At 57.4% G+C, this 17508-nt stretch overlaps 1 protein-coding gene across 1 annotated transcript in view; it reads right to left on the bottom strand.

Moving 5' to 3' along the window:
- Positions 1-17508, bottom strand: part of LOC118260323 (zinc finger protein 420-like) — a 337064-nt gene that overhangs the window by 164561 nt on the left and 154995 nt on the right. The gene's annotated exons all lie outside the window — the stretch shown is intronic.

Here is a 17508-nt window from a genome sequence, read left to right as displayed (position 1 = left end):
GTATGGTAAAATATCCTGATTATTGGGGATGTAGATGAGAACCTTACGAGAAGCAGATGTAAAAAGGAAGATATCGCTCAAGGCCAACAGATGAGGGAAGGACAAACAACTCGTTAGGGAAGGATGAACAACTTGTTGGCAGGAAACAAGGCAAAGATAAGCAAAAAACTCCTCAATACTGTCCAAGAGCAGGTCAAAGTCCAGAAAGGTAAAAAGTTTCACCTCCTTTTCCTCCTTGCCTTCATCCTGAAAGACCCCTGCCCGCGACCATCAGGCTACATTGTGCAGGCACAACCGGGAAGAGCTAAGGGTGGGGAGTACGGAAATGAGTACTTGGAAGAGGTCCACCTTGTCGGGGATGTTGTGGTTTAACCCAGTCGGCAGCTAAACACCACACAGCCGTTGGCTCACCCTCCCTCCTCCCTGTCTGGGATGGGGGAGAGGAATCGAAAGTGAAGCCTGTGGGTTGAGATAAAGACAGTTTATTAAGACAGAATAATAATAATAGTAATAATAGTAATAGTACTACTACTAATAATGTGTACAAAACAAGTGATGCACAATGCAATTGCTCATCACCGGCTGACCGATGCCCAACCTATCCCCGAGCAGCTGGCCCCCCCCACCCTGGCTAGCCACCCCTATATATTGTTCAGCATGACGTCAGATGGTGTGGAATACCCCTTTGGCCAGTTTGGGTCAGCTGTCCTGGGTCTGTCCCCTCCCTGCTCCTGCTGCACCCCTAGCCTGCCCGCTGGCAGGACAGAGCGAGAAGCTGAAAAGTCCTTGGCTTGGTGTAAGCACTGCTCTGAAACAATTAAAACATCAGCGTGATATCAATATTATTCTCATGCTAATCCAAAACATAGCACCCTACCAGCTACTAGGAGGAAAACTAACTCTGTCCTAACTGAAACCAGGACAGGGGAAAATAATGAATATGTATTAGAGCTCATGTGATATGTAACAGCGCACTTTTCTGAGGGAAGCTATTCCCAGTGCACCCGGTGCACCGCAATAAAGTATACCTACTTTACAACCCTATGGTTGTGGAATCTTTTCCATGCGTCAGCACCACCATCCCATTGCAGCTGGGTGCCCAGTCCACTGTCTTCAGCAAGAACGAGGGGCTTTTCTCCTGGAGGGGCCTCTCCAGACCTCCAGGGAAAGCCACTCTCTAGGCTCATTCACCTCCACCCATCTAAGGAGGAATCAAACAGGGAGCATTGGGACAATCAAAGGTGCATAATGTCATCTTGAGACCTCTCCAAATTCTATCTTAAGGGTCTTTTGTCTTGGAATTTAAGCTGTCAAACATTGCCCCAGTTTCCAAGAAGGTCAACAAAGACGGCCCTGGGAATTACACCCTATCAGTGAACCCTATCTGTGCCCTGACTGCAGGATGGGCTTCACCATTCCCTCAGCCTTCCTCCTCTGCCAGAAAAGCCATGTGGGGCCCAGTCCCCATGTCTGCTCCAACTGTGGGAAAGCCTTTTGGGAGACCATGACCCTCTGCAGGCACCAGCGCATCCACACGGGTGAGAAGCCCTACCACTGCTCGTACTGCGAGAAAAGCTTTTGGGCCAGCTCCACCCTCATCATCCACCAGAGGAACCACACCGGGGAGATGGGGGGTCTTTGGGTCTCCATCCCCACAACATCGCAGCTCCTCTATGTCCCATCCATCCTAGAACTTGAGTTTCGCTGCTGCTCGTGCCTTCAACTCCGAGCATAACTTTTACTGTTCCTCCCAAACAACCCTCTGAAGATGATTTGTGTGAATTGAGGAGGACCAGGCATGCAGCTGTTGGTTGTGGCACAGCTTATCATAGTGCTTAGGGAACGTGGTGGTCGGTCAGTCCCCAGTCCCGGGATGGCTTTGGGGATGGTGGGAGCCCAGTGGGATGGAGGACGATTGGGTTAGGGGGTGGTAGGACAGAGGCAGGATGGAGGATGATGGGGTTTGGGGATGGTGGGATCTCGGTGGGATCTCAGTGGGATAAAGGATGAGGGGTTTTTTGGGATGGTGAGACCTGACATGGATGGAGATGGATGGTGGGGTTTGGAGACGGCTCAGCTTACCTTTCTTTCGAAAGAGATAAACACTGAGGCCAATGGACACAGCCAAAAGCACGAGGACCAGAGCCAGAGCCACTATCCAGGGCTGGGCGTTGTGGAAGAAGGGAGCTGAGAAAAGGCACCAGGAAAAGGGCTGTGTTACATGCCCATGGATGGAAAAGCAAAACCCGGACTTCTCCTGGCTCAGGACAAGTGCAGGGGCCAGGAACACCTCACCCTGGCTGTGCTATTTGTACCTGCGATGTGTAGGGACGATTCCCGCTCCTGCTGAATGTGGCTGCTCCTGACCACGCAGGACAAGGGCCCCTCCACGCTCCCAGTCATGATGACAGTGCCTTCGATTTCAAAGAGCCCCTCCTGGTCCTGGGAATGTGTCTGGGAGACCGAGGGCAGGTGCTGCCCATGAGCATCCCTCCACAGCAGCTGCGGCAGCGGGTACCAGCCGGCCGATCGACACAGCACCCGGACGCCTCCGGCCTCGTAGCCCCCCAGGGAGAGGTGGGGGTCAGCACCTGTGGCTGGGGGAAGAGCCCGTGGCTGGGGCTTGACTTGGGCAGGGATTCAGTTCCAAGGCAAAGACCCCATCTGCTCCCATGCCAGACACAGCCCAACACAGCCATGGCCCCAGGGGCTCAGGGTCCGGGTGCTCCATGCACCCACCCTCACCCCAAACTACCCCGTCTTGTGCCAGAATCAGAGATCAGGGCTGCACAATGCCAGTAACCCCAAATCACCCTGAAAACCCAGGTGCTGAGCTTCAGCATCTCCAGGCAGCATCTTGGCACCAAGCTGTTCTGGTTGAAGAAGCCCCAAGACTTCCTGACAGCCTCTCAGGTCTCCCCCAGCACACAAAGCAAAAGTAAAGCAGACGTCCAGCTGCTCAGAGGACTCTGCGATTCTCCCTGTGTGGTGTTTGGTCCCATTGCTGACACAGCTGAAGGAGCTGCTCAGCAGCCTGTGCCCAGTGCCCTCACAATATTATGATTATTGTCTTCAAGGACACCAGTGAAAAGTGACAAAAATATCCATGGAGCTCTCTCCCCAAATATTACCTCCACATCCATGGGCATGCTCCATGCTGTGAAAGAGCTGAAACATTAAAAGGACACGTAAACTCTCCCCTGGAAGCATCACCCCAGCCACTAACCTGACACCTCCAGCTCCACAATGGCTTCGTTATAAGCATCTTCCACAGTGCAGATGTACTGGCCATCATCAGAGGGTCTCAGCCCCGTGATTCGCAAGTCCAGGCTTCCAGCAGAGAGACCATCTCTGGCCAACTCTGTCCTCCCGACATATGCCCCCATCTGCTCCCTGTACAGGTCCTCTCCATTGCGGTAGTGGTGCACTGTCTCAGATAAGCTGTGCCGAATCCACCTGACCTCCAAGGTGCGAGCATCCCGTCGAGGGGACAAGTGGCAGGGCAGCACGACATCCTGCCCCACGGTGGCAGTGACCGAGTGGCCTGGTCCCACCACTCTGAGCTGGGCTGGGCAGTGGAGAAGGGCACAGAGAGGCGGTGAGATTTTGCCATCGCAAATTTAGTGGCACTGAGTGACAAAGGGCGAGCTGTGCGTGAGTTGGTGCATCCTGCATCCCCCGTGTCCCATGGGAAACCACCGGGGAAATAGGAGAGGGAGAGGGAGGATGTGCAGGAGAAGGAGGTGTGCTGGGAGTGGGAGCCCTCTCTGCAGCATTCGGGCATGTGAAGAAGAGCCAGAAAGGGTAGCCAAGGCAGCACCCGTACTGCGTGAAAGAACCAAAGGGAAAGCAAAACCCAGTGGGGCTGAGCTGAGGACTCGGGTCCCCCCTGTCCCACAGCCTCTCCCCTGCACTACGGCAGCACGTCTGCCAAGCCCAGGGGGGAGCGCCCCCAGCAGCCCCACAGGATCCTACCTGAGCCCAGGCGGAGGAGGAGCAGAGTGATGAGGGAAGTCAGAAGGCCCCTGGCATGGCCGGTGAGGCTGGGGCGGCTGCAGCCCCAGGGGAGCCCCATCTGAGGGAGAGGTCCCCCAGGGGGCAGGGGGCCCGCCAGGGGTTCTTTTCCAAGGGAGCCCCACCGAAAGAGAGGTCCCTCACAGCACCCAGCAGAGCTGCAGAAAGCACAAGGCTACACCCAACGCCCCCAGCCTTTGCCCAGTTCCTGGTTGAAACAACCCTCTGGGAGGAGCAGTTCTGCCCCTGGGGCAATGAGGACAAGTGTCTGGGGAGCTCTGCAGGGCTGGCACCAACATCCCATCGCAGCTGGGTGCCCAGCCCATGGCTTTCACCCAGCACGAGGGGCTTGTCCCCAGCAGGTGCCACTCCAGACCCCCAAGGAAAGCCACTCTCTAGGCTCATTCACCTCCACCCATCTAAGGAGGAATCAAACAGGGAGCATTGGGACAATCGAAGGTGCATAATGTCACAGAATCACAGAATCACAGAATTGTCTAGGTTGGAAGAGACCTCCAAGATCATCTAGTCCAACCTCTGTCCTAACACTAACAAAACCTCCACTAAACCATATCACTAAGGACTACTACATCTAAACGTCTTTTCAAGACCTCCAGGGATGGCGACTCAACCACTTCCCTGGGCAGCCCATTCCAATGCCTAACAACCCTTTCAGTAAAGAAGTTCTTCCTAATATCCAACCTAAACCTCCCCTGGCGCAACTTGAGCCCATTCCCCCTCGTCCTGTCACCAGGCACGTGGGAGAATAGACCAACCCCCACCTCTCTACAGCCTCCTTTAAGGTACCTATAGAGAGCGATGAGGTCTCCCCTGAGCCTCCTCTTCTCCAGGCTAAACAACCCCAGCTCCCTCAGCCGCTCCTCGTAAGACTTGTTCTCCAGACCCCACACCAGCTTTGTCGCCCTTCTCTGGACTCTCTCGAGCACCTCCATGTCCTTCTTGTAGCGAGGGGCCCAAAACTGAACACAGTACTCGAGGTGCGGCCTCACCAGAGCCGAGTACAGGGGGACAATCACCTCCCTAGACCTGCTGGCCACGCTGCTTCTTATACAAGCCAGGATGCTGTTGGCCTTCTTGGCCACCTGAGCACACTGCTGGCTCATATTCAGCTGCCTATCAACCAGTACTCCCAGGTCCTTCTCGGCCAGGCAGCTTTCCGACCACTCATCTCCCAGCCTGTAGCGCTGCTTGGGGTTGTTGTGCCCCAGGTGCAGCACCCGGCACTTGGCCTTGTTGAACTTCATACAGTTGACCTCAGCCCATCGGTCCAGCCTATCCAGATCCTCCTGCAGAGCCTTCCTTCCCTCGGGCAGATCGACACACGCAACTAACTAGGTGTCATCTGCAAACTTACTGAGGGTGCACTTGATCCCCTCGTCCAGGTAATGTCCCTCCAGGTAATAATTCCCTCTAGATGTCACCTAGAGACCTTTCCAAATTCTATCTTAAGGGTCTTTGGTCTTGGAATTCAAGCTGTCAAACATTGCCCCAGTTTCCAAGGAGGGTAACAAAGAAGGCCCTGGGAATTACACCCTATCAGTGAACCCTATCTGTGCCCTGACTGCAGGATGGGCTTCACCGTTCCTTCAGCCTTCCTCCTCTGCCAGAAAAGCCATGTGGGGCCCAGTCCCCATGTCTGCTCCAACTGTGGGAAAGCCTTTTGGGAGACCACAACCCTCTGCAGGCACCAGTGCATCCACATGGGTGAGAAGCCCTACCACTGCTCGTACTGCGAGAAAAGCTTTTGGGCCAGCTCCACCCTCATCATCCACCAGAGGAACCACACTGGGGAGATGAGGGGTCTTTGGGTCTCCATCCCCATGACATCGCAGCTCCTCCACGTCCTATCCATCCTAGAACTTGAGTTTTGCTGCTGCTCGTGCCTTCAACTCCGAGCATAACTTTTACTGTTCCTCCCAAACAACCCTCTGAAGATGATTTGTGTGAATTGAGGAGGACCATGCATGCAGCTGTTGGTCATGGCACAGCTTCTTGTAGTGCTTAGGGAAAGTGGTGGTCAGTCAGTCCCCAGTCCCGGGATGGCTTTGGGGATGGTGGGAGCCCAGTGGGATGGAGGACGATTGGGTTAGGGGGTGGTAGGACAGCAGCGGGATGGAGGATGATGAGGTTTGGGGATGGTGGGAGCCCAGCGAAATGGAGGATGATGGGGTTTTGGAGATGGTGGGACCCCACTGGGTTGAAGGTGGATGTGGTTTGTGGTGGTGGATCTCCACTGGAATGGAAGACAATGGAATTTTGGGAGATGGGAATGTTCTGGGAGGAAGGAGCATGGGGTTTGGGGATGGTGGGATCTCGGTGGGATCTCAGTGGGATAAAGGATGAGGGGTTTTGGGATGGTGAGACCTGACGTGGATGGAGATGGATGGTGGGGTTTGGAGACTGCTCAGCTTGGCTCATGCATTGAGAACCAGATGGAGGAGAGCATCTGTGTCTCCTCATTGTGTAGCTGGGTTCCAGTGAGTGACAAAGGGCGAGCTGCACGTGAGTTGGTGCATCCTGCATCCCCCGTGTCCCATGGGAAACCACTGGGGAAATGGGAGAGGGAGAGGGAGGACGTGCAGGAGAAGGAGGTGTGCTGGGAGTGGGAGCCCTCTCTGCAGCATTCGGGCAGGTGAAGAAGAGCCAGAAAGGGCAGACAAGGCAGCGCCCGTACTGCGTGAAAGAACCAAAGGGAAAAGTGAAACCCAGCTGGGGCCAAGCTGTGAGCTCAGGTCCCCCCTGTCCCACAGCCACTCCCCTGCCCTATGGCAGCACGTCTGCCAGGCCCAGGAGGGAGAGCCCCCAGCAGCCCCACAGGATCCTACCTGAGCCCAGGCGGAGGAGGAGCAGAGTGAAGAGGGAAGTCAGAAGGCCCCTGGCATGGCCGGTGAGGCTGGGGTGGCCACAGCTCCTGGAGAGCCCCATCTGAGAGAGATGTCTCCCAGGGGGTAAGCGGACCCCAGGGGTTTTTCTCCAAGGAAGCCGCACCAACAGAGACGTCCCTCACAGCACCCAGCAGAGCTGCAGAAAGCACAAGGCTACACCCAACTTCCCCAACCTTTGCCCAGTTCCTGGTTGCATTAACCCTCTGGGAGGAGCTCTGCCGCTGGGGCAATGTCTGGGGAGCTCTGCAGGGCTGGCACCACCACCCCATCATAGCTGGGTGCCCAGCCCAGGGCCTTCAGGAAGCACGAGGGGCTTGTCCCCAGCAGGGACCACTCCAGACCTCCAGGGAAATCCAGTGTCTGAGCTCGTTCATCTCCACCCATCTAAGGAGGAATCAAACAGTGAGCACTGGGACAATGTGGAGAGATGACAATGAAGAGCTGAGCACGATCGGAGGCTGCACGGAATGGGGCACAGCTGGGTGCCGAGCCCGGAGCTGCCACCCTTTGCGCAGGGTGCTGAAGGCAAAGTGCCAGCCTCGGTCACTGCTCCAGTAAAGGAGCCGTGGCAGAACGTTGTCTCAGATGGGCAGGGACCTTTCTCTAGAGCTTACGCGGATAAGGAAAGTTTCTGTTTGCTGGAAGTGAGATCAGGCAATATGGAAGGACTACAGTGATGCTGTTTGCTTTTGTAGGGAGAAAATTCGTATGGCCAAAGCTCAATCTGAGTTGAGGCTGGACATGAGGGGCAATAAAATGGATTTTTTTTAAAACTATCTTAACAGCAGAAGTAGGATGAGAGAAAACATTTGTTTGCTACTTGTTGGGGATGGTCAAACAGGGTCATCGACTTCACAGAGATGTTTAATGCTTTCTTTGCCTTTGTCTTCAACACTGATGCTGGGCTGTGGGACCCCAGGTGCCCTGAGCTGGAGGACAGTGACTGCAGGAACAATAAACTCCCAACAAACCCCGAGTTTGTGTGGGATTTGCTGCTCCAGATGGATGCATACAAGACTATAGGGCCTGATGGGATTCATCCCAGAGTACTAAGAGAACTGGCTGCTGTCATCATGTGTGGTGGTTTTACTCAGGTGGGCAGCTGAGCTTCACTACAACCGCTCTCTCACTCCCCCTCCTCAAAGGGAAAAGGGGAGAAAATGCAATGAAAAGGGTTCAAGGATTGAAATAAGGACCAGCAGATCACACAGTAATTATCATCATGGGCAAACTGACTAACCATAGGAAGATTAAAGGAATTTACTAGCTATTACTAACAAGCCAGAAAAGTGAGAAACAAAGAAAACAAACCAGAGATACCTTCCCCTCATCCACCCCCACCCTCTTCCACCTCCTCTCCCCAAGTGGCGCAGGGGAACGGGACAATGGGGTTTGCAGTCAGTCTACAGCACTTTGTCTCTGCTGCTCCTTCACGGTCACTTTCTTCCCCTGCTCCAATGTGGGGTCATAGAATCATAGAATATCCCGAGTTGGAAGGGACCCACGAGGATCAATGAGTCCAACTGCTGGCACCACACAGGTCTACCCAAAAATTCAGACCGTATGAATAAGAGCCCTGTCCAAATGCTTCTTGGGGGACATGGTCAAGGGTGACAAGGATTCTGCTCACTCCTCTTCTCCTCCCCACAGGTTACACTCCCCTCCCTAGAGACAACTACCCCGCAGGTAACGGTGTCCCCATCCCCGTCCCCATTGGCGAGGACCAGATCACCCCATCTCTCATCCTGTGTGTGTCCCCCTTCCCCAGGCAGCATCTGAGGACCCCCAGACAGACACCTCCTGGCACCGGTGGCTCCCAGCTGACCCAATGCCGCGGTGTTGAGAATAAAGATGGTCCACAAGCCCCACTGGCGTCTCTGCAGAGTTCTGGGGACAGGACAGAGGCTCACGGGGCTCCTACGGTGTCCCACCAAGTGGAGAGGGTGCGCGGGGGACATGACATGGGACCCCAAAGGGCCAAGCGTGCCCTGGGGTGCCTCAGGCACGGCACTGCTGGCCGGCCGAGGGAAGGGATCGTCCCGCTCTGCTCGGCCTGCTGCGGCCTCGCCTTGAGCACTGCGTGCAGCTGTGGGCAGCACAGCAGACGAAGGGTGTGAAACTGTGCGAGAGCCTCCAAGGGAGGGCCACGAGGACGGCGAAGGCTCTGCAGGGCAAGGCGTGTGAGGAGCGGCTGAAGGTGCTTGGCTTGTTGAGCCCAGAGCAGAGGAGATGCAGGGGAGGCCTCGCGGCAGCCCACAGCTTCCTGATGAGGGGAGCGGAGGGGCAGGCGCCAGTCTCTGCTCTCTGGGGCCAGCGACAGGGCCCGAGGGAACGGCATGGAGCTGCCACAGGGGAGGCTCAGGCACTGAGGAGATGGTCTGCTGCAAGACACCTTCCGAGGCAGCAAAGCCTCAGGACAGAAAGCACCCAGGAAATGCCATTGCCAGACTCCATTTTCCTGTACAAAACTTTATTTGCCACAGTCCTGCTGCTGCTGTGCCTTGATGTGCTCCAGGGGAGGGAACAAAGAGCCCCCACAGGCTGCTCATGCTCAGCACCAGGCACAGAGCACAGATCAACCCCAAACTAGGAGGCAAAGGTGGCCTGCAATGGCCGGCAGCACACGGTGACCACATCCCTTGCACTGGGGTCTGCAAGCAGTGCAAGCAGAGGGGAGAGGAGCGTGGAGAGCTGCTGCAGCCCCTGTGCTGCCTGCTGGGGCTCAGAGGCAGGGTGAGACCTGCAGGCGCCAGCAGGGCTTGTGTCCCAGCACAGGAACCCTGTACAGGGCAGAGCCCGGGGGCTGCAAGGGGCCTTGCCCCTGCTTGCAGCATCCCAGCCCTCCTCCAGCAGCAGGGAGGAACACGGGGCAGCCCCTGGTCCCACTGCCCCTCATTCCTGTGCTGCTCCTGCAGGACCAAGGAGAGGTGATGCAGGAGTGGCTGGAGAAGGGCAGGAGCCTGTCAGAGCTGGGGACAGGGTCTACAGGGTGCTGTCCCTCAGGCACAGCTGAATTCCCCGTGTCTCCAGACGGAACCATGGGCGGATGCTCTCCCCATTGAAGGAGGCTGCCGTGAAAGTGAAGATCTCGACCCCATTGTCAGCGTTGATAAAAGACACCTGCCCCTGGGTACAGTCCAGACAGACCCAGATCCTCGTGGGGACAGGGGACAGGGACAAGGGGGTGCGAGGAGATGTGAGAGACGTGAGCTGCCCCTCATCATACTGTACAGCCCAGATCCCTTCTTCAGGGCTCATGTTGATCTCCCCCTTCCTCTTCACAGATGCCCTGGCCACCCCCACAGCCCACCAAGAATACTTCAGCCACTCCCCCTCCCCCTCCACCAGCCAGCAGTGCCTCCCCTCTCTGAACTCCTCACGGCCCAGCACGCAGCACCAAAAGTCAAATCTCTCTGGTGTGTAAGGAACCTGCTGCCATTCCCTTTCCCGTCTCACACTGCTGTTGTCCTGAAACAGGACAAGCTGGGGATGAGCCGTGCGTGGATCCAGGGTCACCTTCACTGCAGGGACAGAAGGAGCCAGGCCATCAGGGGCAGAGCTCAGCCCTGGGCAGGCTTTCCCCAGCTCGGCGCCAGGAGGTGCCCCACGGGGCAGGAGATGGGGCACCTCTTGGCTCCTGAACATGCCCCAGCAAGAGCAGGAGAAGCACCGCAGAGGGTAACCCAATACACACCTACCTGTACTTTGAGGCAGCAGAAACATTCTCCATGCTGGAATGAGAGGGGAGAGCTGGTCACAGCCCACGGCTGGTGCCCAGTGGGTGTGGGCAGGGTGAGGGTCCAGCCCTGGGCTGCTCTGTCCCAGCTGCCCACCCTCCCCTGCACATCGCCTTGGTGCTTCCCTGGGGCCCAAGAATGGGGACACTCACCCAGCTCTGCAGCTTGTTCCACTGGAAAAGGAAGAGAAAAGCAAGGCATGATGAGAGGGGGAGCTGCTCAGCCCATGGCTGCTGCCATGGAAAGATGCCAAGTCTCTGGGTTTATGAAGGGAGTCTTACCCATCTTTGCATCTTTTCTCACTGGAAAAGGAAAGCAAAAACGATGCGTGATCAGAGAGGAGTGCTTCAAATTCCATGACTAATTCCATGGCTAGACCCCGAATTTCTTTGTCCTGGTGAATGTGCACAGACAGTCTTCCTCTCGGACTGGGAGGGACCAGACTAACAGGGAGCAAAACCCAGCTTTGAGCAAGGCTCGTGCTCGTGGAGCAGTAAGGACAGACACTTGTGCAGCTCTCTGCACCGTGCCACCAAAACACAAGTGGAAGTGAATGGGGATGGGTGGAGGACGTCCCTGTCCCAGAAGGATCAGTGCAGAGCGGGGCAGCCCCGCAGCTCGCTCCCCGTCCCCACCTTGATCCCCGTTCCTTTCAGCCATCCCGGCTGTGTCCCGTGCCCAGGGCAGCCCCAGCCCCAGCACTCCCCACTCCCCCGTCAGCCTCCAGATGCTCCTCCAGCACCCCTGAGCCACCAGCACACAAGCCCCCACAGCCCACCTAGCCCAGTCCCTCCCACAGGGACACCACTTCCCCAGGGGCTGGGGGCAGGGACTGCAAGGACTCACCCAGCTCTCGGCTCTGTGCCGCTGAAAAGCAAAGGCAGAGGAACAGGAGGTCAGCAGAGCAGCTTGGTTGCTCGGTGAGAACATCTGCAGGGGGTCTGGGCCTTCCCACCAGCCCCATGCTGCAGCCATGCTCCCTGGCCCCCAACCCAAGGCCCCTTGCCTTCTCCCCTGCCTTCGTTGCCCAAGGCAGAGGCCCAAGAGGATCCTAAGGCCTTTGGGATCCCCAGGAGAACATTCCCTTCCTCCTCCTACGCACCTCCCTGGGCCAGGGCTCAGCCCCGCTCCAGACCCACGCGGGTCCTGGCAGAACACGTCCCTGCGCTCCATCCCTGCGCTGCCAGCTTACCTTTCTTCAGAAAGAGATAAACACCGAGGCCAATGGACACAGCCAAAAACACGAGGACCAGAGCCAGAGCCACCATCCAGGGCTGGGCATTGTGGAAGAAGGGAGCTGAGAAAAGGCACCAGGAAAAGGGCTGTGTTACATGCCCATGGATGGAAAAGCAAAACCCAGATTTCTCCTGGCTCAGGACAAGTGCAGGGGCCAGGAACACCTCACCCTGGCTGTGCTATTTGTACCTGCGATGTGTAGGGACGATTCCTGCTCCTGCTGGAGGCGGCTGCTCCTGACCACACAGGACAAGGGCCCCTCTACGCTCCTGGTCACAATGACAGCGCCTTCGATTTCAAAGAGCCCCTCCTGGTCCTGGGAATGTGTCTGGGAGACCGAGGGCAGATGCTGCCCGCGAGCATCCCTCCACAGCAGCTGCGGCAGCGGGTACCAGCCGACCGATCGACACAGCACCCGGACGCCTCCGGCCTCGTAGCCCCCCAGGGAGAGGTGGGGGTCAGTGCCTGTGGCTGGGGGAAGAGCCTGTGGCTGGGGCTTGACTTGGGGAGGGATTCAGTTCCAAGGCAAAGACCCCATCTGCTCCCATGCCAGACACAGCCCAGCACAGCCATGGCCCCAGGGGCTCAGGGACCGGGTGCTCCATGCACCCACCCTCACCCCAAAACCACCCTTGCAGGTGCCGGACTCAGAGAACAGAGCTGCCCAGTGCCACTGGCCCCAAATTGTCCGGAAAACCCAGGTGCCAAGCTTCAGCACCTCCAGGCAGCGTCTTGGCATCAAGTTGTGCTGGTTCAAGAAGCCCCAAGACTTCCAGACAGCGTCTCAGGTCTCCCCCAGCACACAAAGCAAAAGTAAAGCAGATGTCTGGCAGCTCAGAGGACTCTGTGATTCTCCCTGTGTGGTGTTTGGTCCCATTGCTGACACAGCTGAAGGAGCTGCTCAGCAGCCTGTGCCCAGTGCCCTCAGAGTATTATGATTATTGTCTTCAAGGACACCAGTGAAAAGTGACAAAAATATCCATGGAGCTCTCTCCCCAAATATTACCTCCACATCCATGGGCATGCTCCATGCTGTGAAACAGCTGAAACATTGAAAGGACATGTAAACTCTCCCCTGGAAGCGTCACCCCAGCCACTAACCTGACACCTCCAGCTCCACAATGTCTTCATCATAAGCATCAGCATCTCCCACAGTGCAGACGTACTGGCCATCATCAGAGGGTCTCAGCCCTGTGATTCGCAAGTCCAGGCTTCCAGCAGAGAGACCATCTCTGGCCAACTCTGTCCTCCCGACATATGCCCCCATCTGCTCCCCGTACAGGTCCTCTCCATTGCGGTAGTGGTGCACTGTCTCAGAGCTATCATCCCGGATCCACCTGACCTCCAAGGTGCGAGCATCCCGTCGAGGGGACAAGTGGCAGGGCAGCACGACATCCTGCCCCACGGTGGCAGTGACAGGGTGGCCTGGTCCCTCCACTCTGAGCTGGGCTGGGCAATGGAGAAGGGCACAGAGAGGCGGTGAGATTTTGCCATTGTAAATTTAGTGGCAGTGAGTGACAAGGGGCGAGCTGTGCGTGAGTTGGTGCGTGCTGCATCCCCTGTGTCCCATGGGAAACCACTGGGGAAACAGGAGAGGGAGAGGGAGGACGTGCAGGAGAAGGAGGCGTGCTGGGAGTGGGAGTCCTCTCTGCAGCATTTGGGCAGGTGAAGAAGAGCCAGAAAGGGCAGCCAAGGCAGTGCCCGTACTGCGTGAAAGTACCAAAAAGAAAGCAAAACCCATCGGGGGCTGAGCTGTGGGCTCGGGTACCCCCTGCTCCAAGTCCACTCCCCTGCCCCACAGCAGCACGTCTGCCAGGCCCAGGGGGAGCGCCCCCAGCAGCCCCACAGGATCCTACCTGAGCCCAGGCGGAGGAGGAGCAGAGGGAAGAGGGAAGTCAGGAGGCCCCTGGCATGGCCGGTGAGGCTGGGGCGGCCGCAGCCCCAGGGGAGCCCCATCTGTGCTGCAGCAGGAGCAGGAGCTGGTGGCAGAAGCTGGGGCAGAAGAGAGTGGGGACTGAGGGGCTGCAGGCACTGCAGGCAGATGGGGAAGGAGTCCCCTTGGGCCCGGGCACAGAGAGCCACAGCCAGCAGCGCCTTGGGCAGGGCACAGAGCCTGCGCTTATCACAGGGTGGGGGACACAGCAGGCGGCCCCCAGGGGTTCTTCTCCAAGGGAGGCCCACCAAGATAGAGGTCCCTCACCACACCCAGCAGAGTTGCAAAAAGCACAAGGCTACGCCCAACTTCCCCGGTCTTGGCCCAGTTCCTGGCTGCCATAACCCTCTGGGAGCTCTGCCCCTGGGGCAGCTGGGACAATTGTCCGTTAAGCTCTGCAGGGCTGGCACCACCATCCCATTGCAGCTGGGTGCCCAGTCCACCGCCTTCAGCAAGAACGAGGGGCTTGTCCCCAGCAGGGACCTCTCCAGACCCCCAGGGAAAGGCACTGTCTAGGCTCGTTCACCTCCACCCATCTAAGGAGGAATCAAACAGGGAGCATTGGGACAATCAAAGGTGCATAATGTCATCTTGAGACCTCTCCAAATTCTATCTTAAGGGTCTTTGGTCTTGGAATTCAAGCTGCCAAATGTTGCCCCAGTTTCCAAGAAGGTCAACGAAGAAGGCCCTGGGAATTACACCCTATCAGTGAACCCTATCTGTGCCCTGACTGCAGGATGGGCTTCACTGTTCCCTTGGCCTTCCTCCTCTGCCAGAAAAGCCACGTGGGGCCCAGTCCCCATGTCTGCTCCAACTGTGGGAAAGCCTTTTGGGAGACCATGACCCTCTGCAGGCACCAGCGCATCCACACGGGTGAGAAGCCCTACCACTGCTCGTACTGCGAGAAAAGCTTTTGGGCCAGCTCCACCCTCATCATCCACCAGAGGAACCACACCGGGGAGATGGGGGGTCTTTGGGTCTCCATCCCCACAACATCGCAGCTCCTCTATGTCCCATCCATCCTAGAACTTGAGTTTCGCTGCTGCTCGTGCCTTCAACTCCGAGCATAACTTTTACTGTTCCTCCCAAACAACCCTCTGAAGATGATTTGTGTGAATTGAGGAGGACCAGGCATGCAGCTGTTGGTTGTGGCACAGCTTATCATAGTGCTTAGGGAACGTGGTGGTCGGTCAGTCCCCAGTCCCGGGATGGCTTTGGGGATGGTGGGAGCCCAGTGGGATGGAGGACGATTGGGTTAGGGGGTGGTAGGACAGAGGCAGGATGGAGGATGATGGGGTTTGGGGATGGTGGGATCTCGGTGGGATCTCAGTGGGATAAAGGATGAGGGGTTTTTTGGGATGGTGAGACCTGACATGGATGGAGATGGATGGTGGGGTTTGGAGACGGCTCAGCTTACCTTTCTTTCGAAAGAGATAAACACTGAGGCCAATGGACACAGCCAAAAGCACGAGGACCAGAGCCAGAGCCACTATCCAGGGCTGGGCGTTGTGGAAGAAGGGAGCTGAGAAAAGGCACCAGGAAAAGGGCTGTGTTACATGCCCATGGATGGAAAAGCAAAACCCGGACTTCTCCTGGCTCAGGACAAGTGCAGGGGCCAGGAACACCTCACCCTGGCTGTGCTATTTGTACCTGCGATGTGTAGGGACGATTCCCGCTCCTGCTGAATGTGGCTGCTCCTGACCACGCAGGACAAGGGCCCCTCCACGCTCCCAGTCATGATGACAGTGCCTTCGATTTCAAAGAGCCCCTCCTGGTCCTGGGAATGTGTCTGGGAGACCGAGGGCAGGTGCTGCCCATGAGCATCCCTCCACAGCAGCTGCGGCAGCGGGTACCAGCCGGCCGATCGACACAGCACCCGGACGCCTCCGGCCTCGTAGCCCCCCAGGGAGAGGTGGGGGTCAGCACCTGTGGCTGGGGGAAGAGCCCGTGGCTGGGGCTTGACTTGGGCAGGGATTCAGTTCCAAGGCAAAGACCCCATCTGCTCCCATGCCAGACACAGCCCAACACAGCCATGGCCCCAGGGGCTCAGGGTCCGGGTGCTCCATGCACCCACCCTCACCCCAAACTACCCCGTCTTGTGCCAGAATCAGAGATCAGGGCTGCACAATGCCAGTAACCCCAAATCACCCTGAAAACCCAGGTGCTGAGCTTCAGCATCTCCAGGCAGCATCTTGGCACCAAGCTGTTCTGGTTGAAGAAGCCCCAAGACTTCCTGACAGCCTCTCAGGTCTCCCCCAGCACACAAAGCAAAAGTAAAGCAGACGTCCAGCTGCTCAGAGGACTCTGCGATTCTCCCTGTGTGGTGTTTGGTCCCATTGCTGACACAGCTGAAGGAGCTGCTCAGCAGCCTGTGCCCAGTGCCCTCACAATATTATGATTATTGTCTTCAAGGACACCAGTGAAAAGTGACAAAAATATCCATGGAGCTCTCTCCCCAAATATTACCTCCACATCCATGGGCATGCTCCATGCTGTGAAAGAGCTGAAACATTAAAAGGACACGTAAACTCTCCCCTGGAAGCATCACCCCAGCCACTAACCTGACACCTCCAGCTCCACAATGGCTTCGTTATAAGCATCTTCCACAGTGCAGATGTACTGGCCATCATCAGAGGGTCTCAGCCCCGTGATTCGCAAGTCCAGGCTTCCAGCAGAGAGACCATCTCTGGCCAACTCTGTCCTCCCGACATATGCCCCCATCTGCTCCCTGTACAGGTCCTCTCCATTGCGGTAGTGGTGCACTGTCTCAGATAAGCTGTGCCGAATCCACCTGACCTCCAAGGTGCGAGCATCCCGTCGAGGGGACAAGTGGCAGGGCAGCACGACATCCTGCCCCACGGTGGCAGTGACCGAGTGGCCTGGTCCCACCACTCTGAGCTGGGCTGGGCAGTGGAGAAGGGCACAGAGAGGCGGTGAGATTTTGCCATCGCAAATTTAGTGGCACTGAGTGACAAAGGGCGAGCTGTGCGTGAGTTGGTGCATCCTGCATCCCCCGTGTCCCATGGGAAACCACCGGGGAAATAGGAGAGGGAGAGGGAGGATGTGCAGGAGAAGGAGGTGTGCTGGGAGTGGGAGCCCTCTCTGCAGCATTCGGGCATGTGAAGAAGAGCCAGAAAGGGTAGCCAAGGCAGCACCCGTACTGCGTGAAAGAACCAAAGGGAAAGCAAAACCCAGTGGGGCTGAGCTGAGGACTCGGGTCCCCCCTGTCCCACAGCCTCTCCCCTGCACTACGGCAGCACGTCTGCCAAGCCCAGGGGGGAGCGCCCCCAGCAGCCCCACAGGATCCTACCTGAGCCCAGGCGGAGGAGGAGCAGAGTGATGAGGGAAGTCAGAAGGCCCCTGGCATGGCCGGTGAGGCTGGGGCGGCTGCAGCCCCAGGGGAGCCCCATCTGAGGGAGAGGTCCCCCAGGGGGCAGGGGGCCCCCCAGGGGTTCTTTTCCAAGGGAGCCCCACCGAAAGAGAGGTCCCTCACAGCACCCAGCAGAGCTGCAGAAAGCACAAGGCTACACCCAACGCCCCCAGCCTTTGCCCAGTTCCTGGTTGAAACAACCCTCTGGGAGGAGCAGTTCTGCCCCTGGGGCAATGAGGACAAGTGTCTGGGGAGCTCTGCAGGGCTGGCACCAACATCCCATCGCAGCTGGGTGCCCAGCCCATGGCTTTC

The sequence above is a fragment of the Cygnus atratus genome, chromosome 33, assembly GCF_013377495.2.
Source record: "Cygnus atratus isolate AKBS03 ecotype Queensland, Australia chromosome 33, CAtr_DNAZoo_HiC_assembly, whole genome shotgun sequence".
Taxonomy (NCBI): domain Eukaryota; kingdom Metazoa; phylum Chordata; class Aves; order Anseriformes; family Anatidae; genus Cygnus; species Cygnus atratus.
Note: the sequence above shows the minus strand (reverse complement) of the source record. Positions and strands in the feature narration are given on the sequence as shown.